We start from the raw sequence: 25226 nt of genomic DNA on the forward strand, positions 1-25226 counted from the left end.
TTGGGAATCAATAATTTCTTCTCTTGTTGATATTTGACCTTTGCCCAATTTCGTTAAATAATTTACTCGAAAATTTCTCGAGCAGTATCCTCTACAATTCTCACAAGTTTCTCAGGAAAGACAAGGCGAGAGCTCAAATTGATAAACAGGGAAAAACAATTACTATGCAGTTGTCGTAAAATGAAACACGAATCCGCCAATTAGTAATAACTAAAGATATCAAAAGAATCTACTCGCCTGAGGAATTTGATGATGATGATTCCAATATTTAGAATAAAAAAGTAAAACAAATCTAGGATAGTAAATAAGAAGAAAATACATTAAATAAGTGAATGACAAAAAATGTCTCTATTGTACAAATAAGATTGATATGAATTTCTAAGTATGAAATAAAAGATTAAATGTTTTTATTTCTGTTAGAAATATTTTTATCTAGTGTTTAAAATTAATTAACATGCTCTAATAAGGCAAATTATGCGGGAAAAAATGCGTCCCAAACATCCCCTTTTGCGTCCCATACTGCCCCACATCGGCGAGGTTTGGGACAAAACGTCAAGTTAAATGTATTATCTTCTCCAAGAAATTTCAGTTGTTTTCCAAGTTCTATCGAGTACTTTTTATAAAGTCAATATCCATAAGTATCATATAGACCGCATGAAATTGTAATACACTATCGTGATTTTTTGGAATACTGTCTCAAAGTCAAAACATGAAAAAGTGTCCCAAACCTCCCCAGTCTTCCCTATTATTTTTTTTACATTCTTATCAAATGATCAAGTAATTAATGTGTGAAACTGCCCAAATATAGCAGGAAGCTTTTGAAGGTCAATAAAGTATTGTGGCCCTGAGAATAATGATTCCGAAGAACATTTCTCCTGAATCGTTGTGATAAATTCAATTATCGTGTTATCAATTCCATGTTTTGAGGGGTTTTCCTGGAAATTTTTCCTTCCCAAAAAGGAGAAGCGTGACTTTTCCAGAGAACCCCTATCGTCTTCAATTCACCACAAATTCCCCTGAAATTGTTCATCCCTCCAAATCAATTGTGAGGGACAATGTACTTTCCAGCATACTGGCGGGGCTGGTGTTTTCCCGCATGAATGGCATGTGTGACTTTGGATGACTCTTGGCAATTTACCACAGATGGACTTCAGTTGTAAAAGAAGTGCCGGGGTGACTGGATGTTATTCATATTCCGCAGGAATCTCGCCGCGTGTTTCTTGTGCTCTGACTCGGATCTGTTGTGTGCTGGAAAAATCTCCAATAATTCGGGTGGAATGTAGTTGGTGGTGGAATTTTTCCTTCTTAAGAAGTGACTTTTTCTCCCAAACGAGGACAACTTGAGGACAACGGGGGTGTAATCTTGGTGAATATCTCCAAGAAGAATTTCCCGCGTCAACTTTTTCCATTTTCTCTGTGAGTTGTGAATTTAATGTAAATAGTAAAAGAGGGAGGGAGGAAGAAAAAAGAGAAAAAGGGGTGTGAATGTTATATTAAATTTTACCCATCCTTCAATGTCTTCTGCAAAGGATTTTTCTCATCCTGGGGCTGTTAGTCTATGCTGTTGGGCTTCTCTAATGAAGTTGAATTGTACTGTTAATTGCATGGAGCTTTTTTTGGCGGTGAAAATGGGGGTGGTTGGGCGGAATAAAAACACCAAACACACCCTCATTAAATGTATTTGATTTAGGAGACACTCAGCTGGTGTCTCTTCCTGATACCAAAAAGAACATTGATTTGAGGTGAATTGTGTGAAAGTTTTCCCAAGCGGGAGCAAGAGGTGGAAAAATTCTGGGTGGGAGTGCGAAAATCTTTTCTTCCTTTCCTGGAAAACTTACGATAAACGTAGAGAAATGCAGAGAAATTCACAGAACGAGTAAAATTGATGCTAGAGAAAAATTTCCAGTCCATTTTCCACCCAGAAGAAAATCGATGAGTGTCGTCATTTTGGAGTTTATTGATGATCTCAGCTATTTTGTACCATTTTATTTTTATACATTTTTTTTTACCATCACTCCCTAGACCCCTCCTAGTCCCATCCTAACCCTCGTCTAAATAGAGAAGTCTCTCGCTAAGCTGTTTTTCTTCCTATACTCACTTTCATGCCCTTCTTCATCGCCCACCCAGAAACAGTTCATATCCTCCTTTTCTTCTTTAAAACTTCCTGCGCCAAGATTTGCTATACCCTTGCTTTCGTTTGGCTGCTCAAATTGTGGTGCGCTGACCAACAAACGATCTTAATCTACGACTATTGTAGTGTATGATGTGTTCTCTGTGGCCCCATTGTCGCGCCACCCAAAAGCCCACCCACCACTCAATGCTCATCGTCCGGCCCGAAGGACCAAAAATGGCATGAGGAGGAGATAGATTCGGTGAAAGGGATGAAGTCAGCATTTTCCACACAAATTAATTGATTTCACTAATGGCCTCACTTGAATACCGACCGACAGACTTTTGTGGATTTTTTCTCATGTGTCTCTAGATGGTACTTCACCAAGACTCCTTTTGCTTCCCATCGTCCTTCTACCTTCACAACATCACCCTGACTCTAGAGATGTTATTAAAGCCGAACACTTAGATGCCTCAAATGGATTCAGAGGAGAGAGGTGGATTAATTGATTTACGGTCCCGGGTGTAACTTCCAATTCACCCCAATTGATTTCCGGCCAGATATTGCCATTCTATGATACTTCATCTTAAAGTCACTTGCACTAGATTCGATTAAACAATTTCCAATGGAATTGCCTTTAAGATTATAATCCCTGAAATCATAGGGAGTACTGAAGAGGTCGAAAACTGTCTGTGGCGTGAAGTGGTTGACTCAATTGTGAAATAGTAAAGATGTCAATAGGATTTGTCTGTTGATCTTTGCCGCCAATCTCAAAAATATTGATTTCTTGATTTTTTCCCATTAACCCTCTAAGGCCTTTGAATATTTCTTTTTAGGGAGTATTTTATAGAGATTTATTTTATTATAATTGGGGATCATGGTGCTATTCCAATGTAAAGGAACATATTTTTTAGAAATTGACTGTTCTCAAGTGCTACTGCATTACCGCCTTCTCTGTGTTGGTTCCTGTCTTGACTGTTTTCAACAATCCTCTCTGTGTTATTAAAGTATTAAAAAAGAGTCATGACAGGAACCCATGCAAAGACAAGTCGATTATGTAGAAGCACTTGAGAATAGTGCAGTGAGAACACTTCCTAAAAAACGTGTTCATTTTTCATTGGAATAGCACCATTATTCTTATTTCTGAGATATTCAGGGCCAGAGTGGTAGCTTTATTTTCTCCAAGACAACTTCCACAATTTCCACACATCTCACAATCCGCTTGTTCAAGCAGTAGTTTGAGTTCTCTTTCCTCATCTAAAAGTGTCTCGACTAAAGTCTAAATTAATTTGAACAAAATACTGTTAATGTTCGAAAACTCGAAAAAAATTCAAAGTTCAATGAATTCTTGAAAGAAACATTAGGGTAAATTAAACTAATTCAAAATCTGCATCAAATGAAAATTTTTCGCTACTCCAAATGGAAACGTCACTGTTTTCATAATAAATACAGTACTAAGTTACTATATTTATAAATTTATTTATATATTTATAAATACCTCAGTTTCATTATTTAGTTAATTTTGCTCCAAATAAAAGCAAAAATCCATTCATATTCACAAATTTTAATTTGTTAATTTCTCAGAAAAATTAAAAGTGTACCTTTTCACCATGGAATTTTTCATCGATCGACCATGCTTTCCAACTGTGTGACTGTTGTTTATTCGTTTTGTTTAACATTTATGTCATATTTATGGCTAATTTTGGTTAAAAAAAAGTGCCAATCTTTATTGTTAACGATACGTGAAGTTTTCAAATGAAATAATTACCTATTTCGTGAACAAAAAGGATTTTTCTGAAGTGTCAGCAAATGCTTTAATAGGAAACCCCGGAAATATATTTTTTTTGGGAGGGATTTTCTTATTGTTTTAGATGGGAAAGGAGAAAAGATCAGAAATAAGAACAAATCCTGCACTCAGGAGAAACTCAACAAGGTTTTGGAAGCTTTTCGTTGCGGTTTCACTTACACTGTTTGTCTCCAATTAGAAAATTTCCCTTGTCTCCATTTGGATTAATTTGTTTCCAATAGAATCATTTTGCACCGGCGTATTTTTCTTGTATTTAAGAAGTTTTCAAATTATATCTAAAGAATTTTTACTAAACAGTAATATTATAGAAGAGTCAAGGAGCAAATTTATGTAATTCTCTTCAGAAAAAAAATGAACTTAATGTGTTGAATCTTCTGTCAAAGTTAAAGCTTCTGGAAATGGTTTTGAATTAGGACATATACCCTATATCGCGAAGTTACATTTATTCAAGAACATTGGAAAAAATTAGTCATTATTAAGCTTGGGACCGTCTAAAGCATGGGCACTTTCCCCTACTGTAGGAAAACATCAACTCTTTCCAGAGCTTTCGGCTCGGTCTCCAAGCCTTCATCCTTTGGAGAACGAGCTGAAAGTTCTGGAAAGAGTTGATGTTTTCCTAGAGTATTTCGAAATTCCCCGACGAACTCCGGTTCCCACATATTCCATTTATCAACGTCGGTTTTTTCACAATGATTACGTCGTTCTTGTTTCTTTTCTGAAGGTTAACGCTTTGCATGAAATACTCAAAGTACTCAAGGGGTTAAAATGTATACTATAATAAAGGGTTAATATATTATTTGCGCCAATTGCGCGTATAGACTTGTGGTTTACCGGGTTTACCATTCGCGGGAACGATGATTAATTATCAAAGCTAAATGACCGTGGTAGTATCAATTGCTCCATCATTGAATAAATAATAATAAATTAAACAATGTATGATTTATCTGAATTTAAGCATTTTGTCTCATGGGTACATAATTTTTTTAGCATAATTTTTTGAGCTGAAATTTTTAGTGGTTATCGGCTATTGAGGGTTAACTAAAGCTTGAAAGCTGTTTGGTTTGCGGAGTAAAACGCGTCAATTTAAACACAGGCGATGCAGAAAAGCAATTTCACCAAATATTTTCTCTCAGTCTGCTTTATGCTAGAGATCCTCTATGCAAATGAAGGAATTTAAAAAAAAAGTAGGGGTGAAATCGATCCATTCTTTAGTCTCTTCGGTGGATTTTATACACATATTTCAGCTCTATCAAATATTCCTGTAATTGGGCTATCGGGGATATCACTCTAAAATTTTTATTAACCTTCCAAAATAATTGGTTTAATTGGGAACATTTAACTACATTCTTGTTAGAGTTAGGTAGTTTATTAAAGTTTTTTTTAGTCATGAAGAGCATGAAGAATTTATTTGGTTTTTCAGCCACGCCTTATCGTTTAGTTAAGCTATAATTATCTTATTTTAATATTTAGGATTCTAGGTGAAATTCTTTAGTGCTGTGATTGTTGGAATAGGCAAGTTTGGATTTGCAATCACATTTTTGGCACTTACAGTTGGAATTGGAACACTTCACTAAGCCCTTTTATTCTTTCTTTTACGTCAAATTCCTTTTCTTCATGGTATATAGCCTGAATCACTGATAGAGATACCCAGTAAAATTTGATGGTGTCATTGAAATTTATTTGGTTTGCAAATGTATCTCAGAAAAGGAAGACTGAGTGGCCCCTTAGAAGGGTGGTTAGGGGTCCAAAGGGGAAAGGCATAGGAACAATACCGCAAAATGAAGCTATACAAATTTTATGTACTGCGAGAGTCAAGCGTCTAATCGTCTAATAACATCCACCCTGAGCCACATACATCGTCATCATCATTAGGAGAATCGACCAAATGCTCCATTCCTCTTACATCCTTGATATATCCCTATCGCATCCTCTTGGTATTATTTTAACAGTGAGCGATGACATTTAATTAGAAAATGCGTATAGAAAATTCCACTCCGGAATGGAGATATTAAATCATAACTTTTTTTTTATTTTTCTTCATTTAGTGGGAGAGCGGGTGGTAAAGATATTCTGTAGGAAGATTGTGAAGTATGACGACCCAATTTTGTGGCTGAAGCAGAAAAAAAGAGGAAAAAAAACATTTCGAAAATATTAATATTCATTAAATTGTCAAATTGAAAGGTTCGAAGTGCGTGCAAGAGGGTGATGATGGTTAAGGGAAAAGGACGAAGACATGAGAAAATTTTTACCAATTTTCCATTTCTTCCTGCCCCCATTACCATCCCATTTCTAGTCCTTCACTGGCTGGAAGGCAACAATATGCAAAGAGTGTCTCCTTATTTATGGTTTTTTTTTGCGTCAACCTTCGAATAACTCTCATAATGATATTTAAGGCAAAAAAAGGGCCTAGGCAGGAAGATGAGAAAAAATCTATGATTAATGAAGTGTCCGGCGCACGATGACATTTTAGGCGGGAGGACCCCCCTTTAGGACATTTTCATGGGGATGAAAAAACAACTGGCATTCTGCAGAGTAAGTTATTTTAATCAGTTCTTCCTTAAATCGCAATTTCATCAGATATTGAGGGACGATTAGGGATCAAAGGCAATGCTTACGGAGAGGGGTCCGAGGAATAGGATTAGCAGGGAATAGCCCATCATGATAATAATATACTTTGAAGAAAATTCTTGGCAGCAATACAGGAGTTTTGTATATCACAGGTACATCGAACCTGATACCGAAAAAAATGTAGGGGAGAGTGGGTCAGTAACAGGTAGCTTAGTCTTTTTTATATTTAAGCTAAGTAAGCTAAGATATACTTAGAAAGTCAGAAAAATAATGCACTAGACACACTTACAACTTAAGCCGACAAACGGTTTAACCATTGTCTTTGAATGTAAGACAATGGCTTAAGGTAATTATGATCAAAATAATGACGGATGACGTATTTGACGTGAGCTAATTATTTGAACAGGGCACTCAATGAGTCAAGTGGTAGAGCACTCGCTCTATGATGCAAGTGTCCGAGGTTCGAATCCCCTTTAGGTCACCAGGAATTTTTCTGGTGTTAAATGTGATCGGATTGCATCCAGTGAGCTTCACTGCAATTGATTCCACGGGTATGGGACTAGCAACCTCATCACGTACAAGAAAAAATAATAATGCATGTTTAGAAATCCCCTTACGGGAAGGCTTAGTTATTTCATAGAATGTTGTGCCAGCATTATTATTATTATTATTATTCAATTCAATTCAATATATTTCTCCTCAAATAATGCTTGGTTGCGGCTGCCGCCGACTTACCACGACCGATCTCATCAGGTAAACGGCAGAAACCCTGAATCACAGATCGTTTAAGCCAAAAATGTATAAAAGTTTTACAATTTATGTTTACAATTACAATTTAAATTGCTGATGAATGGCTGTCGTTGCGTGAGGAAGGGGCAACAGAAGCAAGCATAATGAGGGATTATGAGTATCAGCTTGGCCAGAAAAAGGCACGTGTCGCTGACACTAGGAATTCGTGGAGGTGGGATAATAGGTTTTACATGTTGTATGGGGTCTGAGCAGTGAGAAGGAGGGTCCAGGGAAGGGGACAGAAGGGACAGAGCACTATGGCAAAAGCACCGCCACACTCAGGAACACCCACGATCAGCCCCACCACCCACAGCCAGAGGCCCAGTAAAGAGGGTGTCCCATGGGATAACATTTTAGGATGACAGCGATGGCCTATGTCATACAAGCCCACCCTGCACATTGATGGGTAAAAAAGAGGCTGAAGGCCCAGAAAATACCCCACTAGGGCGACCCAGTAGGAGACGGACCAGGCAACGCGTATCAAGTACCCCAATTGTTGAATTAAGTTTATGGGACATCCTGACGACAGGAAGCATGGCCGTTGGATGACGGAGCGGACCCCGGGAAATTTCAGGAGTGATCAGACGCATAAGTATGCCATAAGTGTCGCCTCAGGAGTAGATGGAAGGAGAATCTGCTTGCAGCATTGGTTCTCAGGTTTCGCGGGAGGTTATTGTATAGGGAGGGTACCTGATAAATAAAGCACCTCCTAAATAATTCACTTCTGGGGACAGGTAACGACATTTGGGGCCCCAAACGAGACTCCTGACTATTATTAGGGTAAGTGTGCCAAATTTCGGCATAGTTGCATGCAAGCGCCAAAGTCACAAGTTCAAAATGTAATATTTTTCATATAAATTCATTTTTTTGTTAATTTTTCTTAAGGAGTGTTACTTGGAACCTTGTAGACAGTTTGTCGTCTTCATTTTCTCCAAAATCATTTTAAATCAATTTTAAAATGAATAAAAATGTAGACATAGTTTTGGTGTTCTATTTCGGCCACCTTCATTCTCATAGTTCCTTGCTCTTCCGGAATCCTTCTAAAGCCTTTTTAACATCTTCTCTTTTATCGAAGATACATTTTTTGTTATTTTATTGCATAGTATAATCTCTATAATATGCAAAAACTAAAAATTCATGGAAATTTGAGAAATAAAAATGTGGCCAGAATTGCAAGCTGGACGGAATTTGGTACACTTACCCTATTAATTATTTGAACATTTCTATATCAAAATAATTTCAACGAATAGATATATACAAAATAAAGCTAAAGGTAAAATAGTCGTCTTTGCGGAGCTGATTCTATTATTTTGACCGCCATTGTTAGAAGTTAGAAGACAAACATATTTTAAACGAATTTTTATAGAGAAAATACGGCGACATGCAATGTAGCATTAAGGGGGAACCCTGAATTATAAGGTCAAATAAATAGATTTAGATTTATTTTTTGGCTTAGCTTAAATAGATAGATAAACCAGATAAACTATCTCAGAAACCATTAAAATTGCAGAAGCCGGTTTGAAATATTTTCGAAGATACAAAGATGAGCTCAGAGCAGATTTGCAAGCGATCGAACGAACATCCAAAACTTTGAAGTGCATTTTCTCTAGATAACTATTCTTTAGTTCGATATTTGTATTTTTTTCTTTGAAAAAAAAAATACTTTAAAACCTTTAAAACGGATCTTGATCTAAATTCCAAAAGCCAAAATCCTGAATTCTTAAAAGTGTCATAGCTACTCCCACGATGCTTGCAGGGGGCAAATTGAAAGTTTGCGTGTTTTCAGAAATTATTGTACACACTATGTTTGTATAATTTGGACATTTTCCGGACTGACCATTCCAGATTTCGGCCTTCGGGATATTGGTTTTCCGGAATTTTAGCCTTTTGAATTTCGAGCTACTCGGGACTTCGTTTGTTCAGGATTTTGGCCTTCGGGATTTTGGCTGGCACCATATACCAAAAATTTTATGAAGCCTGGTCATTTCCTTCTCTTTCAAAAAAAAATTAAGCGGTAAAATAATATAAAATGTTACTCAAAATTCGGATAGAAATTTGTATTAATATGGTTTCAAACTGAGATTATAAAAAATCTCAACTTTGCAAATGTGTAAGAAGCGATAATCCGGATAATCAAAATAACTCACTTTGAATAAAAAAAATAGTACCTGGAGCTATAACAAAAATTATAGTTTCTATATTCTTTTATATAGTTCACCAAAAGGTCCAAATCCAAATACTAAACTATTTTTTTATTAATTGTATAGGGAAGAGTGTATAGGAATTGTGCTAAACATTTTAGATCGGAGGCAGCCGAAATTCCCAAAGGGCTAAAATCCCTAAAGCCAAAATCCCGAAGGTCAAAATCTCGAATGTTCAAAATCCTGAAAGGGTTGAAATTATATGGAGGATAATGTGTAGAATAATTTCCCAAGACACAGAAAATTTTCCTTTGCCTCCAGCAAGCGCGGGTACAATCGTGGGATTAGCTTTGACACTTTTTAGAATTCGATATTTTGACTTTCAGGATTTTGGCCCAAACGGAATTTTGGTTTTCGGGATTTTGGCTTTCTGGATTTTGACCGGGACCCATTTTAGATATCAAATACTCAAGAGAAATTAACGAGACATATTTTAAATAGGGGGAAGTGGAGCACTTTTGAATTTGGGCAGCTTCAAAATTGGGATTTTTCTCTTATTTTTAAAATTTAAATGAAATTAAGCCGTATTATAATGTAATTTAACTTCACTATTGGTTTGAGAAGGTAAATTATATTGATAATGTGCAGTTTAATTGAAAAATAGGTCAAAAAGCTTAATTGTAAAGCTGATCCAATTCAAGGGTGCCCTACTTCCCCCTACAGTAGGGGTCATTAATCTTTGAGCATTTATTTACTGATATTTATTTTTAAATGGAAAAGGAAGGAATTAAATTATTACCAATGTGAATGGGTCAAGTTTAAAATTTTTTTCTGTTGAACACTTTCGTTCGACGTAAAAAATCAGACTAACAGGGGTCAATTTTTCATAAATTCGGGTTACTTCCTTGCCCTGTAAGTGTTATAATTGCACTAAAAGATCTTTCTGCTCATCTTTGGGTCTGTGAGAGGTATTAAGCACGTAACTTACTTTAACGGCATTCATGCCAAAACCTGTCTCTTTAGGGCTGTTCTCGCACTGTATATAGCATCTCCGTCTGCTCACCCTCTCTGAATTTGACCCTCATCTGTGGTACTGTATAAGCAATAAAAATTGTATAATTATTTGAGAGGGTGTCTCTAACCGAAAATCATTCATTTTCTACTTATTCCCTTTTTCTTTTATTCCCTTCCATCTGTAGGCGCCTCAAGTTTTCTTTCTTATACCAAAAGCCCCAAGAGATACTGTAGATGTGTGTCTTGTTAAACAAACGATCCCGAAATTGGAATGAGAATTATTTATAAGGTTTGGGGTTATCTATCTCGTTTCGTCTTTGGCAATACATCAATGTGGGGCTGTAAGAGACAACACCGAAGATGGATGCATAAACAAAATTGGTAAAATCGAAAAAAATATTGCAATACGAAATGGATACTTATTCATGATACTTAATTCGTTGAAAATACATCTAATATATCACGTTAAGGCAGATCTGCCGCCCCTCCCAAAAAGTGTGGTGAGACGAAAATAAATAATATTAATAAATGACTATATATCATACATATCGGCAGTTCTTTCATCGCCCCCTCAACGAGGGAGTATCCAAGAAAAAAAGGGGGAGGAAGTGATTTTCTTCACATTGAATCTTTCTTTTTCAAGACTAAACTTATATATTGTGTTAAGTGCCTCTTTTCGTGTTCCTTCGCCAAAGACGAACATCTTATAAGTTTCTATAAGGATTTATACTGTATGTTCGTAATTTTGTCAAAGTTCGACGAGTGCCTCAAAATTCAATTTATGCAATATACTGGAGCCCAATTGGAATTAAATAGAGGCCAAAAGGATGGCAAACATGGTATATTGGCAAATCCTCGTTCTCCTCGCACGAGAGATTCTCGTGCCGCAAGGCTCACCTTATGTATCATGTACTTAACATGATAGTTTGGGAAGAAACATCATTAGATGTTGTCTGTTTAGGAGTCCCATATCTTGGGGCTTGGGGAATTTTCTTCCTGAGGAGTAATGTATTGAGCACGAATAGTCTGTGATGATAGAAAATTGAATATCTTTAAGATTTCCTGAGTTTATTAATCTAAAACAATTGGGTCATTCATTTATTTCACTATTTATTTTATTTAAAAATAAATAAAACTATTATTTATTTTTAATATAAAATTAATACATTTTTTTTTAAATCAGTTAATGAAATATTAAATTTTGGTCAGCAGCAAATTGAAATGATAAAAAAATGTGAAAAAGGACAATATTGGCAGAAATGTATGGGAGCTGGTTCAACCTTTCACCAGAAATGAGATTAGGGCCATTTTTTGGGTAGGCAAAAAACGATTTTCAGGGGGAACTCAAGGATAATTTTCCTTAAAAAAATCCTATTCCTATCCTTTCATTTTTCAGATTTTCCTCATAAATCATTAAACATTCTTTAAATCTAGAAAAAAGGATTATATGTAACATCCTTTTTTACGAATATAATCTTCCTTTTCTATAACAGTCCTTTGAACAATTATATCCTAAATACTAAAAAATATGTTTTATGTCTCATTGCCAAAGCTTTATGATTATTTCACTGCAGAAAGATTTTTAAATGACTATTTTTAGAATATCATTAATTTTATTAAACACACTAAAAAAAGACCAGTAGGGTAAGTGTGCCAAATTCCGGTCAGCTTAAAATTCCGGCCAAATTTTTCGTTCCTCGAATTTTGATGAATTTTTGATTTTTATATACTCTAAGAGATTAGGGGAAAGTACTCTCCCTTCGAACGTTCATGCCTTCGAATAAAGTGAATTTTCTTTTAGTTTTCCTAAGAGGCTTACATATTTCTATTAAATATTAGTTGGCTTACCATCAATTGATGATAATTGCTTGATAATTTAGTGTAAATCTCTTACGAAAACCAAAAGAAATTCACATTATTCGAAGGCATGAACTTTCGAAGGAAGAGCACTTTCCCCTATACAATGCAAAAGAATAACAAAAAATGTAGCTTCGACAAACAAAATGACGTGAAAAAGACATCTGAAGAATTCTCAATGGGCAAAGAACTATGAGAATGAAGGTGGCCGAAATAAGGCACCAAAGCTATGTCAATATTTTTATTTATTTGAAATTGTATTAAGAATGATTTTAGAGTAAACAAAGACGATAAACTGTCTACAAGGTTCCAAGCAACACTCCTTAAGAAGAAGTAATAAAAATATTCAATTTGTATTAATAATATTGCATTTCAAATTTGAAACCTTGGCGCTTGCATGCAACTATGCCGAAATTTGGCCCCCTTACCCTATCGCTTTTTTACTTTTAGCTGAGATTCTTTACAATTTCAGCTTTTGTGGTCACAGGTAAAATGCGACCTCGTCAGATCGGGCCCAAATTTTGGATTTACACGTTTTGACACTGATATATCACGAATATCATATGCGTTAAAAATCGATTTTCGGGGACGTTTCGTCCCCGTCCGTCCCGTCCGTCCGTCCGTCCGTCCTGTCCGTCCGTCTGTCCCGTCCGTCCGTCCCGTCCGTCAGTCCGTCCGTCCCGTCCGTCCGTCTGTCCCGTCCGTCCGTCCGTCCGTCTGTCCCGTCCGTCCGTCCGTCCGTCCGTCCGTCCCGTCCGTCCGTCCGTCCGTCCCGTCCGTCCGTCCGTCCCGTCCCGTCCGTCCGTCCCGTCCGTCCGTCTGTCCCGTCCGTCCGTCCGTCCGTCCGTCCCGTCCGCCCGTCTGTCCCGTCCGTCCGACCGTCCGTCCGTCCTGTCCGTCCGTCGTATAACCACTTCTGGAGAGAGAACGGAAAGAGATATCGACAAGCGGTTTTCGGTAAAGGTTAAATGTCGATGGGCGGATAGAAGTTGATGGTGTTAGAGTGATGCACCCCCCACCCCCTCCTTCCGCCATTTTGAAATACCACCAAATTTTGTTTTTAAAATAACTCAGCCCCTATGGCACGGATCGATCTCAAATTTTAATATGTTGCAGTTGGCCTAAAAACTTTCGATCAATACCAACCTTAACCCCCTCCGACCCCCTGACCCGAGCTAGAAGGGGTCAAAACATTCAATTTTTAAATGGCATATCTCCGGTTATAATTATCGGAAATCGAAAAATTTTGGTGTTTTGGAAAGCTCTCGTTGAGTACTACAACCTTTATGACACCTCAATTTCATCCGATTAAATCGAAGGTCCGATTAATCGAAAAATCGATTTTCGATTAATCGATCTCGAATATTTCGAAAACTAGATGATGCTTTTTCTTTAAATTTTAGTATGTTGTAGCTGAGATCGATACCTTTCCAACGGTGGGTCGCACTCCTCCCTCGATGTTCCCTGACCCAAGCTATAACGAAAAATGTCATGACCAGACTACATTTTTGGTGTTTCTGAAGCGATTTTGACAAATTTTTAATATTTGTTATATCTGAGATCGAGATCTTTCTAACGATGGGTCCCATCCGTCTCCACCCCAACCCACTGTATCCGGACCCTTACTATATCTATATGGACCGGGCTCTATCTCTAACGTTTATTAACCGATTTTAATGAACTTTTTTTTCTTTTATTGACCTTCCCCACTCAGACTATTTAAAAAAGAAAATGACCAGTGATAAGCCCAGATAAGCTTATGGTAGCTGAGATTCTTTACAGGTGATCTCGGAATGCGTGCAACTCGGGCTGCTTGCATCTCAGAATGCGTGAAAATTCGATTGTGAATTGAATTTTGGGGGTAAAGAATCGCGTCGAGCCAATTTTATCCATTTCGGTGTCCGAGAACCGTTTGCTCGACGCGATTCTTTACCCCCAAAATTCAACTCACAATCGAATTTTCACGTATTCCGAGTTGCAAGCACTCCGAGTTGCATGCATTCCGAAGTAACCTGTAAAGAATCTCAGCTACCATAAGCTTATCTGGGCTTATCACTGGTGGTTTATTTAAAAATAGGTGAAAAATCCCAATTTCAAAGGTGCCCTTGTTTCAAAGGTGCCTCACTTCCCCCTAATTCTTTTAAGTTGCAGTATAAATTCAAAGGATTCGAAATTGTATTATTTTCTTGATGATTTTCCAATTTATGATGGTTTTATGGTCTTTTGAAAATTTATAAGTCAATTTAAATCTGTAGTAGGGTGGAAGAACCGTTTAGTGTCATGCTCCATTTAATGTTATCTCCAACGATATTATATTATGTTAATTATTTTTTAAGATTATTAGTTTTTAAGATTATTATTTTTTTTTGAGTTTGAGATTTTTTTTATGTTTTGATTTTAAGGAATTTATTTCCAAAAAGTTTTGTATACCGCTTAGTATACTCACTAGTATAGACCTTATTAAAATAATTTGTTTAGTGTTTTTTTTTTGCAATTATTTAAGTAAATCAAAGAATAATTCATCTCGTGCTAAACTACCCACATCTAAAACATGCAGGCTCTCCCCTATTTCGATTTCGATAAGAGCATAACTAATGAAATACTTTGATTTTGCAATGCTAAAGAGCTAAATTATTCCAAAAAAAATTATATTAATAATACGTGTGACGTCAAATGGGGCACGGTATTAATTAATTTTGCTACTTTAAATCGGTATGGACCTAAAAATAGTTTGATAATTCCGCAATGCTGGGGAATGGAGAGCTTTGCCACCTATTTTATTGATGAAAAACAAAATTACAAATTAATTACGTAAAATTCTCTCACATTGTTCACAAATCATTTTTTCTCACGGAAAGGTTAAATAAAATAATTTTAAATATTAAATAAATGAACATATTTGAGTTTAGTTAAAAAGAATGAATATTTAAAAAAAATACTATTTTTTTTAAATATTACAATTAATTCGATAAGTTTAATCAATTTTCTTGCAGTGTGTGGATGTATCACTGAAATTGAGCGATATCCTTTTGGATTAGCGACTGTAGTTTTTGCAAACGACGTTTGCAAGTAAGATACAGAGGGAAGAACAGGTTGCTGATCCAATCAGCGATATATCAAGGTGTTCGAATTCGAAATATTTTACAATGCTCCTAGAATTGTTCAATTCAATGCTCTCTTTGACTTTAAGATCATCCCATAATCCGTATTGAAAACATCCACCCCTTTCGATAGTGCATTGCCTCAAAAAAACGATTGAAGCAATAAAATGATAAATTGTAAATTTGTGAAATTAAAAAATAGGGTAGACATTCTGCTAGAATTATGGTATTATCCATTGCATTCGAATATTACTCTTGCAAATGTAATTCCTCATTGTCATTTTTGTTGATACTGTGTAATCTCTGCGAATTATTATTATTTTTTTAAAGAATAATGGAGGGTGTGAGCCAGAGGACTAACGTGACAAATCCCATTATGACAATAATAACAGTTGTTAACCACGTCTAAAATTTACTAGAGAGGAGAGCATAACAGGGGCTTCGGGAGGTCGTGGTGAAAGAATCGTACATAATGTATAGCTTGAAATACAATGCGATGAATGGAAATACAATGCTGAATAATTTGTAAGCTTTACTGGGTAAAATTGCCAAATGCGCCAAATGAGTTTCCCGCTTCATTATTTGTATCAAGAGCTTCAGATCGCATGTTGCCAAGTGAAAAGTTGTGACTTCTGGGCACGGGATGAGTTCCAAATCAAATTTCTTCTCTTCAAAAGCTTCCCAGCGTACTTCTACAGAACGGACAAGTCCCCCAACGCTTTAGCGCGTCTGTTGAGAATTGCGAGGGCACACAAATTACACAAAGTGGAATGAATTAGATATTTCCACATTCCCTCTTGGCTGTGTGGTCACAGAAAAGGGGTGGCAATTTGTAGGCAGTTCGTTAGATAACATCAGAAGGACTATGGCTCATTCAAATCTGCATTCCCACGTTTTCCCAATCCCCAAAACGACCAAAATTATTTCCATTGTAGCAAAAAGTATCTTGGCAAGGCAGATTCATATCGTTATTAAGCCAAGACTATTCTATATTTTATCAAATATAAACCATAAAAACTTTACAAATGATACTTAAGAATGGGACACATAGTATACTAAAAAACTTGAAGTCAAAATCGTTATTTGAATCCGATTTTAGGAATTTTATAAGCCCTTATTAAGTTGGGCTTATCGAATTTTTAGCGATAAATTGAATTATTCAATCATCTCTAAATTCAATATTTTCTAACTATCTACTAAAATTTATATAATATCAATAAATGTTTTATCTGAGAATGTGCTCGCAAATGATGAAATCTAAATGATGGGATCCTTCTAGAGAAAAATCTCTTTTAGTTGAAAGTAGCTTAATTGATGTCTTGACTTACAATAGGGGAAGGATGTGTAGTGAGGTGAAGAACATACCGGAAAATCATATAGTAGAGAATTATCTGTATTAGCTTCTCTATTGTTGATTGGTTTAATTTAAGGGATAAGGTATCTCCTACTAGTTTTGACACTGTTTTTACATTATTTAAAATTATGTAATAAATTTAACAATAGTTGAATTATTATTGCTTGGGACAGCTGCTCAATTAAAAATATCTGCATTTTGCAATTTTTAGTTTTTACAATTTCGATATCCGCGGAATTCCTATACAAATCAAAATAAAAAATAAAAAGATTTAAAATTAAATGCCATGAAATTTTAACTAATATGTGGACTTAATTTTACATAATTAATAATTCTTTAAATTAAAAATTCCTTTAGTCATAATTATCATTCTTAAGGTTCTTAAGAAATTTTATGCATAGCAGATGTGTTTTTTTATTTTTTTTTTAAATTAATTTTTCATACATTTACGATCTAGTTGAATATATAATTTTTTTTGTTTTTAAAGACAAACAGATTATGCTTTAAGATATCAAAATAGGTATTTCCAAAGTTTGTTGTTCAAAAATATTTTCTTACTGATTTTTTTTTAATTTTAAGCTACGTGTAGCATTTAAATAGATGCCGACCAAAAGCCCGTAGAGACAAAATTCCGAATGGGTGGAAACCCCGAAAATTAAATTCTCAACGCTAAAATTCCAAAAGCTAAAATCCCGAAAAGACAAAATCCCGAATCCGGCCAAAATCTCGAAAATTTTAATTCTAAAAGCCAGAATACCTAAAATATCGAGTGGTCAAAATTATGAAAGGGATGCAATTATACGGAGGATAATGCATAACATAATTTCAAAAACACAGGAAATTTCCCTATGTCCTTTGCAAGCACGGGTGTAATCGTGAGAGTAGCTATGATTTTTCACATTTACGGAATTACAACGTTCGGAAATTTGGCTTTAGGGATTTTGGTTTTCCCGAATTTCGACTGGAACCTATAGAATTTTACTATTAGTGCTCATTTTAGTATTACGAGTACGAGTACTATTACTGCTCGTGTATAGTATTTTACTATTTTAGTTATACAAACAATTTGTAAATCTTAAAATTATTAATATATCCTAATTCTTTGAAATATGATGTAGGGCAGATAAAGTTAATTCTAATCGTTTTCCAAGGTTTAAAATAATTTAATACTTTCAAAATTGAATAAGGTTATAAAGGACGGAGCTTTAAGAGTTTTCGAATTGAAAGACAAGAAAATTAAAAGAATAATTAAAAACCCAATTTTTGAGTTTTTTAATGCAAAATTTCCTAACGAAATATTAGGAAGTAATTCGACGGTTCCATTCCATATTATTCTACCTAAGAATGACAACTTTTCAGGAGAACTATTTGAAGTTGGCGATTTCCTATGCAGCGCGTATCCTTTTTTCTTGAAAAAGTTGAATATTTCGTTACCCGGACATTGGATGACCACCAAATTCTCACCAATTGTAGATCTCGTTCCCGGGAATGACATACCTCACTGAGTAATATAATTCTAAGACGACTTAGAATAGTACGGAATGGAGCCGTCGAATTAGGCTTGTAGATTTGACACTTGATTAGTTGAATAATTAATAGTTTTACCTTAGGGGATGGAACAAGGGCTTGTTCAAGCGATAAGTTTTTTTTTCGGTCGACTGGATTGGCAATTGTCGAATAGGTTGTTCGCTTTTACATTTAAATCAACAAGTCACATGAATCTGAAGGTTATATCAGCTGTCAAGCGTTAAATATCAACGGCTCAGAATATGACCCTAACAACTCAAATTTTTACAATATTAGTTTTTCGATATTGGAATACTTATCATCCCTTACCTTCCTTGTGAATATTATTACTGAAAATTATTTTTTTCTCAAAGTCATAGTGTTTTTAAATTTTGACTATTCAATATGTGAGATTCATCTTGAAATCGATTTAAAAGTTGTCCATTTCTGAGTTGTTTGATTCTTATTCTGAACCACCGATATGTGAAATTGCGTTTCAAATTTTGATTGATTTCCGAATAATTTACGAATACTTTTGGAATAATTAATAAATTGTTCTCATCAATTATTTCAATATTTTAAAAGTATATAATAAAATACTAATCTTATCTTGATTTTGCAATGACCAATGACTCCGGCACATCTTTTAGATCAGGAAAATTTCATGAAATCAAAATTCACGTCACTGTCTTTCTAACGGCGTTATCACACTTGCACATTAAAATTTTAATGTGATTCACATTAATTGTCGCTTGTGAGCGTCCAAATATTTTATTTGTGTCTTTGAGTCACTTAATATTTGGGGTTTTTCTATTTATTGATAAAGAAGTGGACTTGGCCTGCAAAAATAAATTTAAATTTACCTAAAGCATAAATATTTTTCACATTAAAAAATTAAAGAGAAAATCGCATTAAGTTTTCGCATTAATGTTATATATCAATTTATATCAAATTTTGCGGGCCAAATCTAGCTTTTTGTCAACAAATAGATCAAATTTTCAGACACACAAATAACACATTTGGACTCTCACCAGCGACAATTAATGTGAATCATATTAAAATTTTAATGAGCAAGATAACACAGTAACACGTTTCACATCATGTCTGTCTCATTCTTCACACTCCAAGTCCAATTGAGCCAAATTAAATTTGTTTTGATGTTTAAAATAAGAAGAAGAATGCAAAAGAATGAGATAGACATATGTATATAAAACATGTGGGAAAGAGAGAAATTCCAATTTCGACTTTATGAATTTGTCCTGATCTAAAAAGGTGAGCCAGAGCCATAAAGATCCAAAATATTGCAAAATTTATGATTTTATTGAGGGTGACATCAGATGCAGTATGGTATTACATAGTTGATCTACTCTATGCAAAACTATAAGTGGAAAAATAATCACAGAGTAATTTGAGATGTTCAAAATAACCCCTCTTCCTCTTAAGTCTATAGATAGAAGAAGACTTTTCAAAGTCAAAAGTGGAAAGTCTTACCCTCAAAGAGACTGAGAGATGTTTGTGCTTGCGGAGGCTAAGAAGGGAACAGACTTTGTGGGGTGGTTTGGGTGGTCTTTTCTCATTATGCGGCAACATCCCTCTGTTTTTGGGCTGTGCCTAGTTCAAGGCCGAAAAGGGCGATGGATTAAGGGGTAGCGTATTAAAAAATTACATTGACAAAATGTTGTCATATGTTGCGATGTGGTAAATTGCGATGACAAACGTGTGGTTTCATGTTGCAGTTTACTCATGGTGGTTTATTCTGCTGAAAGAGGGGGATGAATAATACCAAGGGGTTTTGTTTGGCTCGCAGATAATAAGGGGTTTTGCAGTGCTTGTAAATGGTTAGAAGTGAACCGCAACGATTTATTTGTTTATCAACCCTCAATTTTACAGCATCATGTCGCCCCTTTTTACCCCTGTGTACCTCTAGGGGCTGAGTTTTTCCCAGGGGGGGGCCTCGAGCCGAGTGGTGATATTACATTTTCAACGGGGGTCAAATGTTAAGGGTTGGAAAAAGGCATGCAGATGATTTTGGTGGAGTGATCCGTGAATTATCGGGGGTTCGACAGTTAATTCATTTTAATTCCCCCATCACAAAAACCAACCCCTAGCCCAGAGCGCCTCAATTTGTAGAATTTCTCTTGGTACGTGACGACAATTGGCTCAAATTTCCAATGACTCGTCAATTTATTAAGGAGGGCTTTTTCTCGTCATTCTCAATCCCATAATTCATACGGTTAGTCACACTTTTGCTCAAATGTCTCGTCTATTTCCAACAAATACCAAATATATATACAATAAATACTATGTCTCTTTGGGGGAGGGAAAATGGCACATAAACACCATTATTCGTGAAGGAAACAGAAAATATTTCAGGAAGACCTATAGGAGATGGAATAGGTGAATTTTGGCGATTTAATGAATAAAATTGCGATTGAAGGGGAGCAATCAACGACACTATAGGACAATCACTAATGTAATGTGGAAGGAGCCATGGATAAAAGACATTCAATGAATAATAACCATCTGATTCTTCTCTCTGAACACAATAGATGGAAAATTCTCATGTTCACTAATAAAATACAATGTCTATGGTAGGTTCTGGAGGAAACAAAATACATTTATTCACACACCTTTCGTCCACAAAAGTATACACCGGAGGTTGGAGAACCAATGATGGGTTTGTGATAAGGATGAGTTGCATTGCACACCTCCATAACAAATTTCTCTTTCCATCACCACCATCCTCCCACACCAAGTTAAAACAGAAGGTGTAATGTCGAAGGGAAGGATGTGAAATTCAAATTGGGATGTAATTTTCCACCTCTCCATATCTTTCTTTTATTTCCCACGCTATTTCATCCTTTATTTATGTGCTGGAAACTCCTCTCGTCATTGTGCACACCTCCCGGTATACCTTTACAGTTGACTTGAGTTCAAAAAAGTAAAAAATTCATTCCAATGGGTTTTATTTTGTCTCGTTATTTCCTGACATTTCCTCATTTTCTTACTCCCACATACGCCTATACAGAGTTGATAACCAAAATTGAAAGGTTTACTGATAAATGAAAGGGAAGAGCGTGCAGAGGTTAAAACGGAAATTTAGATTCCGGCACACCTTTTAGATTGGTAAAATTTCATGAAATCAATATTTTCGTCTCTTTCTTTCTCCAAAGATTTGCCTAAGTCTATCCTTCTCATTGGGACTTGAAATTAGACTGACCTAAATTTAATTTATGATGTTCAATGAAAGAAGAAGAATGCGAAAGAGTACGATAGACATATGCAAATCTTTTAAGAAAGACAGTGATGTGAATTTCAACTTTATGAAATTTGCCTGATCTTAAAGCCGTGCCGGAGTCATTATGTCTGTGGCACACTTTTTAAATCAGGAAAATTTCATATAATCGAAATTTACATCCCCTTCCTTTGCAAAAGTTTAACAATATGTTTATGCCACTCTTTCACATTCTTCTTCTTCTTTTGAACTTTACATCAAATTAAATTTAGTTTAATCGAATTTTGAGTGCGATAGAATAAGATGGACATATGCAAATCAAATGAGAAATAAAGGGATAATAGTTTTGATTTCAATAATTTTTCCTGATCTGAAAGGTTTGTCTGAGGCTTTAGGCTCCAAATAGACTCAGGCTGATCCTCGCAAAAATTTGACAGTCACAGAAAAAAAAATTTGGAAAAATGTTCGTAAATGTTTGTGAATTCCTATGGGGGAGTTACGAAATGCTTGTGAATCGTATAACTCACAAACAAGTTCGTAAAAGTTTGTACTTTTTTCACAAACATTATTCGTAACATGATCATCTGACAAACATTTAATGTACTTTTACAAACATTTTTTCGTAAATGTTCGTAAACACACAAAAGATATTCGCAAAATGTTCGACAGGAAAATAAACATTTACGAATAAATGACAAAATTTTACGAACATTTTTTTGTGTGTTTAGGAACATTTACGAACAAATGTTTGTAAAAAAACAAAAAATGCTCGTCAAGTGATCATGTTACGAACAATGTTTGTGAAAAAAGTACAAACTTTTTTGAACATATTTGTGGGTTATACGATTCACAAGCATTTCGTAACTGCCCCATAGGAATTCACAAACATTTACGAACATTTTTACAAAATATTTTTTTCTGTGTAGGGGAAAACATTCAGGCTTCGCATACCCTCTGGCTCCGAAGAATTCATATTTTTTCCCATATTCCTTTAATGAATCTGACCTAATAGCAATATATTTTAACGGACAGTCTTAAGTTATACATTTTCTGAAGAAGGTCAGATTTATTAATAAAGTATGAGAAAAATATGAAAGAGCCGGAGTATGTGCCAAACCTAAAAGCTTTCCTCTAAAGAATTTGGTTAAGAAATTTATGCAAAGGATCACTAGTCAATGATACTATGCCCTCACTGTATGACAGTTTGGAATAAATCTTTACTTCCAAATTTTACAGGATAAATATTCTCGAGAATGAACCTAAATCTATTTAGACCCTTGAAAAAGAAGATTTACCTACGCTTTTTGTGGTATTCCTTACAAGAATTCACTCCTCTGTATGAATATGAGCCTCGGGAAATCTCTATTAGTGGTTCGTTTCTGTTATGAAAGCTTACTGCTAGCTGTTATAATCCCCTAACTGTGTCGCGGCTAAAGTAAACGCTTTTTAAGGCATTGAACTGACTACGTGGAAGATGGCAGATAGGTCAAGAGGGTTAAAATGGGGTAATTTGGAACCATTTCCATATTGGAATATAGATTTCTTCTTAGTTACGTTAAAAAAAAGTAATAAGAAAAGCTGTTTCTGTTTTTTCTAACTCGTAATTTTCTTTTATTTCGTGGTCCTTTTTTCTCTTCGCCTATATAAAATGGTTCCAAATTATTTTACCCTATTTTACCCTATTCCACCAATAATGGTAGACCAGGTTTTTCCTTGTGACAACAAGTACAAAACCACAGAACTTTGCGCTATATTTACGCATCTTTATTTTATCTTTGTAATTTTATGACAGCTAGGGGGATGTGGGGGATCTTTGATCTTTAACCCTTTAAGGACGAGAGAGTCAAAAATCGGGGGTCAGAAAAAATCAGTTTTTCTGACTTTTTAGAGTAAAACATACCTTTAGACGCCCGTAGAAAAAAATTTCATTTTGGGTCACTGGTGACCCAATCGTCCTTAAAGGGTTAAGTGAACCTGAGCCATATCATAATGTAATTTAGCTTCCCAATCTGTTTGTGCAGCTAAATTACATCACGATAAGGCTCAATTTTATTTAAAAATAGGTGAAAAATCCCAATTTCAAAGGTGCCCCACTTTCAAAGGTGCCCCACTTCCCCCTATTAATTGTCATAATCGTAATTTTTGAATACAAATAGAAGAAAAACACAGAAATAAGTAAGTCGTTTCTTAAAATATAGTCAATGGAACTAGTATACTTACAAATACCAAAAAATATCGTAGGTTTGGAAAAAAAATCCGAGAAATGTTGTTTTTTCGGATAAAATCATAGAGAAGGGTGGATTTTATAACGTAAATGTTTAATGTTCTGTAAATGCCTCGTGTATGAACTTATTTTGGATGTTTACTAACAACAAAATTCCTCGAAATCATTTTTTTATATCAAAATTTTTCCCAAACGTATGACTTTTTCTAGACAGGGGGTGTATTATTTAATGAATGCGTTGTTATTAGATTTAATTATTGGTTTTATGAATTGATTGAATGAGAGAAAAGAAGAAAAAAATATCTCGAGATTATACCATTTATAGGGTGGGGGTCGCCGAGAAGCTGACGTCGATATCTGTCACCGTTTGGGTAATAGCTACTACATCGATGAGAAACTTAAGAGAAATTTTGGGTTAAACCTATTTTCACCTTTTTGAGATTGCTCAATCGATACATAAAATAATAAAATAATTATTCATAATTCCAACAGAAGGTATTTTCTAATTAATTTCTTTAGAAACACTTTTGTTTCCGTATGTTGAAACATAATTAGAACAGAAATCTTTTCATATGAGATTTTATACGGCGACAGATGGACAGAAATTATCCAAGAAAGGGCCTAGTAGCCTGTCTAGTAGCCTAGAAGTCCCCATAGGAAATATCCCTAACCAAACCCGTCAAATCATTGCTCTACCTGCCGATTTTACTCGGAGGTTTTTTTGAATTTTAACGGTATATTCTAGTACATTCAGAGAAAATCTGCAGATTCTCGGCAGAATTTCTCCCTAAAAAATCTGCATAACCTCCATTACTTCACAAAAATATTGTTGATTTATGAAGAAACTGTAGCAGTTATAAAGAAAATTGTATGCTCTGCTTAACAAGCATTACCGAGTACACATTTTAGATAAGTAAAAAAACTGCGAGCAAAAATACTAATTTCTTAAAAATCGCCAATGATACAAAAACACAAAATTTTGGTCGACACTCTGTTTAAAGTTTTCATTTCACTTTTCTCTACTTGTAACACGGCGTCGCAGAATTCTTTATTTTATATAAACACCGTGATATCACAAAAAATAACTCTATTGAATTTTGCAAACTTCAGTGAAAAATTTTTCCATCTCTTCTGACACATCTTGTCTGGAAAGTCTGGAATGTAGAGAAAATCGGCAGAATATCTACAGAAATTCGTCAGAGATTCGTCAGAAAATCTGCCGAATTATTCTGACGAATTTTGTCCCAAGCCCAAATAAAATTCGTAAGAATATCTACAGATATTATCTGCAGATATTCTGTAGAGGTGTAGATTTTCTCTACAGAAATCTTAAAGATATCTGCAGATATTATTTGACGGGAATATATGTGAAGTACTCTGTTTTGCACTCGTAGCGGTGAGCATCGGAACTAATAAAAGTGTTGCTCAGCTGTCATTGACATAGTCATTTTATTTTCAAGTTTAAGTAAAGATTTTTGCAGCAATTTTAGTGATAACATTAATTAGTAATAACATTAAAC

At 35.1% G+C, this 25226-nt stretch overlaps 1 protein-coding gene across 4 annotated transcripts in view; it reads left to right on the top strand.

Annotated features, from left to right (window-relative positions):
- The first annotated feature begins 1152 nt into the window (after positions 1–1152).
- The window catches only part of LOC129798229 (uncharacterized), a 139423-nt gene continuing 115349 nt past the window's right edge, over positions 1153–25226 (top strand). For 2 of the 4 annotated variants that reach the window (XM_055841265.1, XM_055841266.1), the window contains exon 1: positions 1153–1416. The gene's annotated coding sequence lies outside the window, so the exon portion shown is untranslated. The remainder of the gene's footprint in view (positions 1417–25226) is intronic. The other 2 variants (XM_055841263.1, XM_055841264.1) reach the window with 1 other exon arrangement.

This window comes from Phlebotomus papatasi, chromosome 1, assembly GCF_024763615.1.
Source record: "Phlebotomus papatasi isolate M1 chromosome 1, Ppap_2.1, whole genome shotgun sequence".
Lineage (NCBI taxonomy): Eukaryota > Metazoa > Arthropoda > Insecta > Diptera > Psychodidae > Phlebotomus > Phlebotomus papatasi.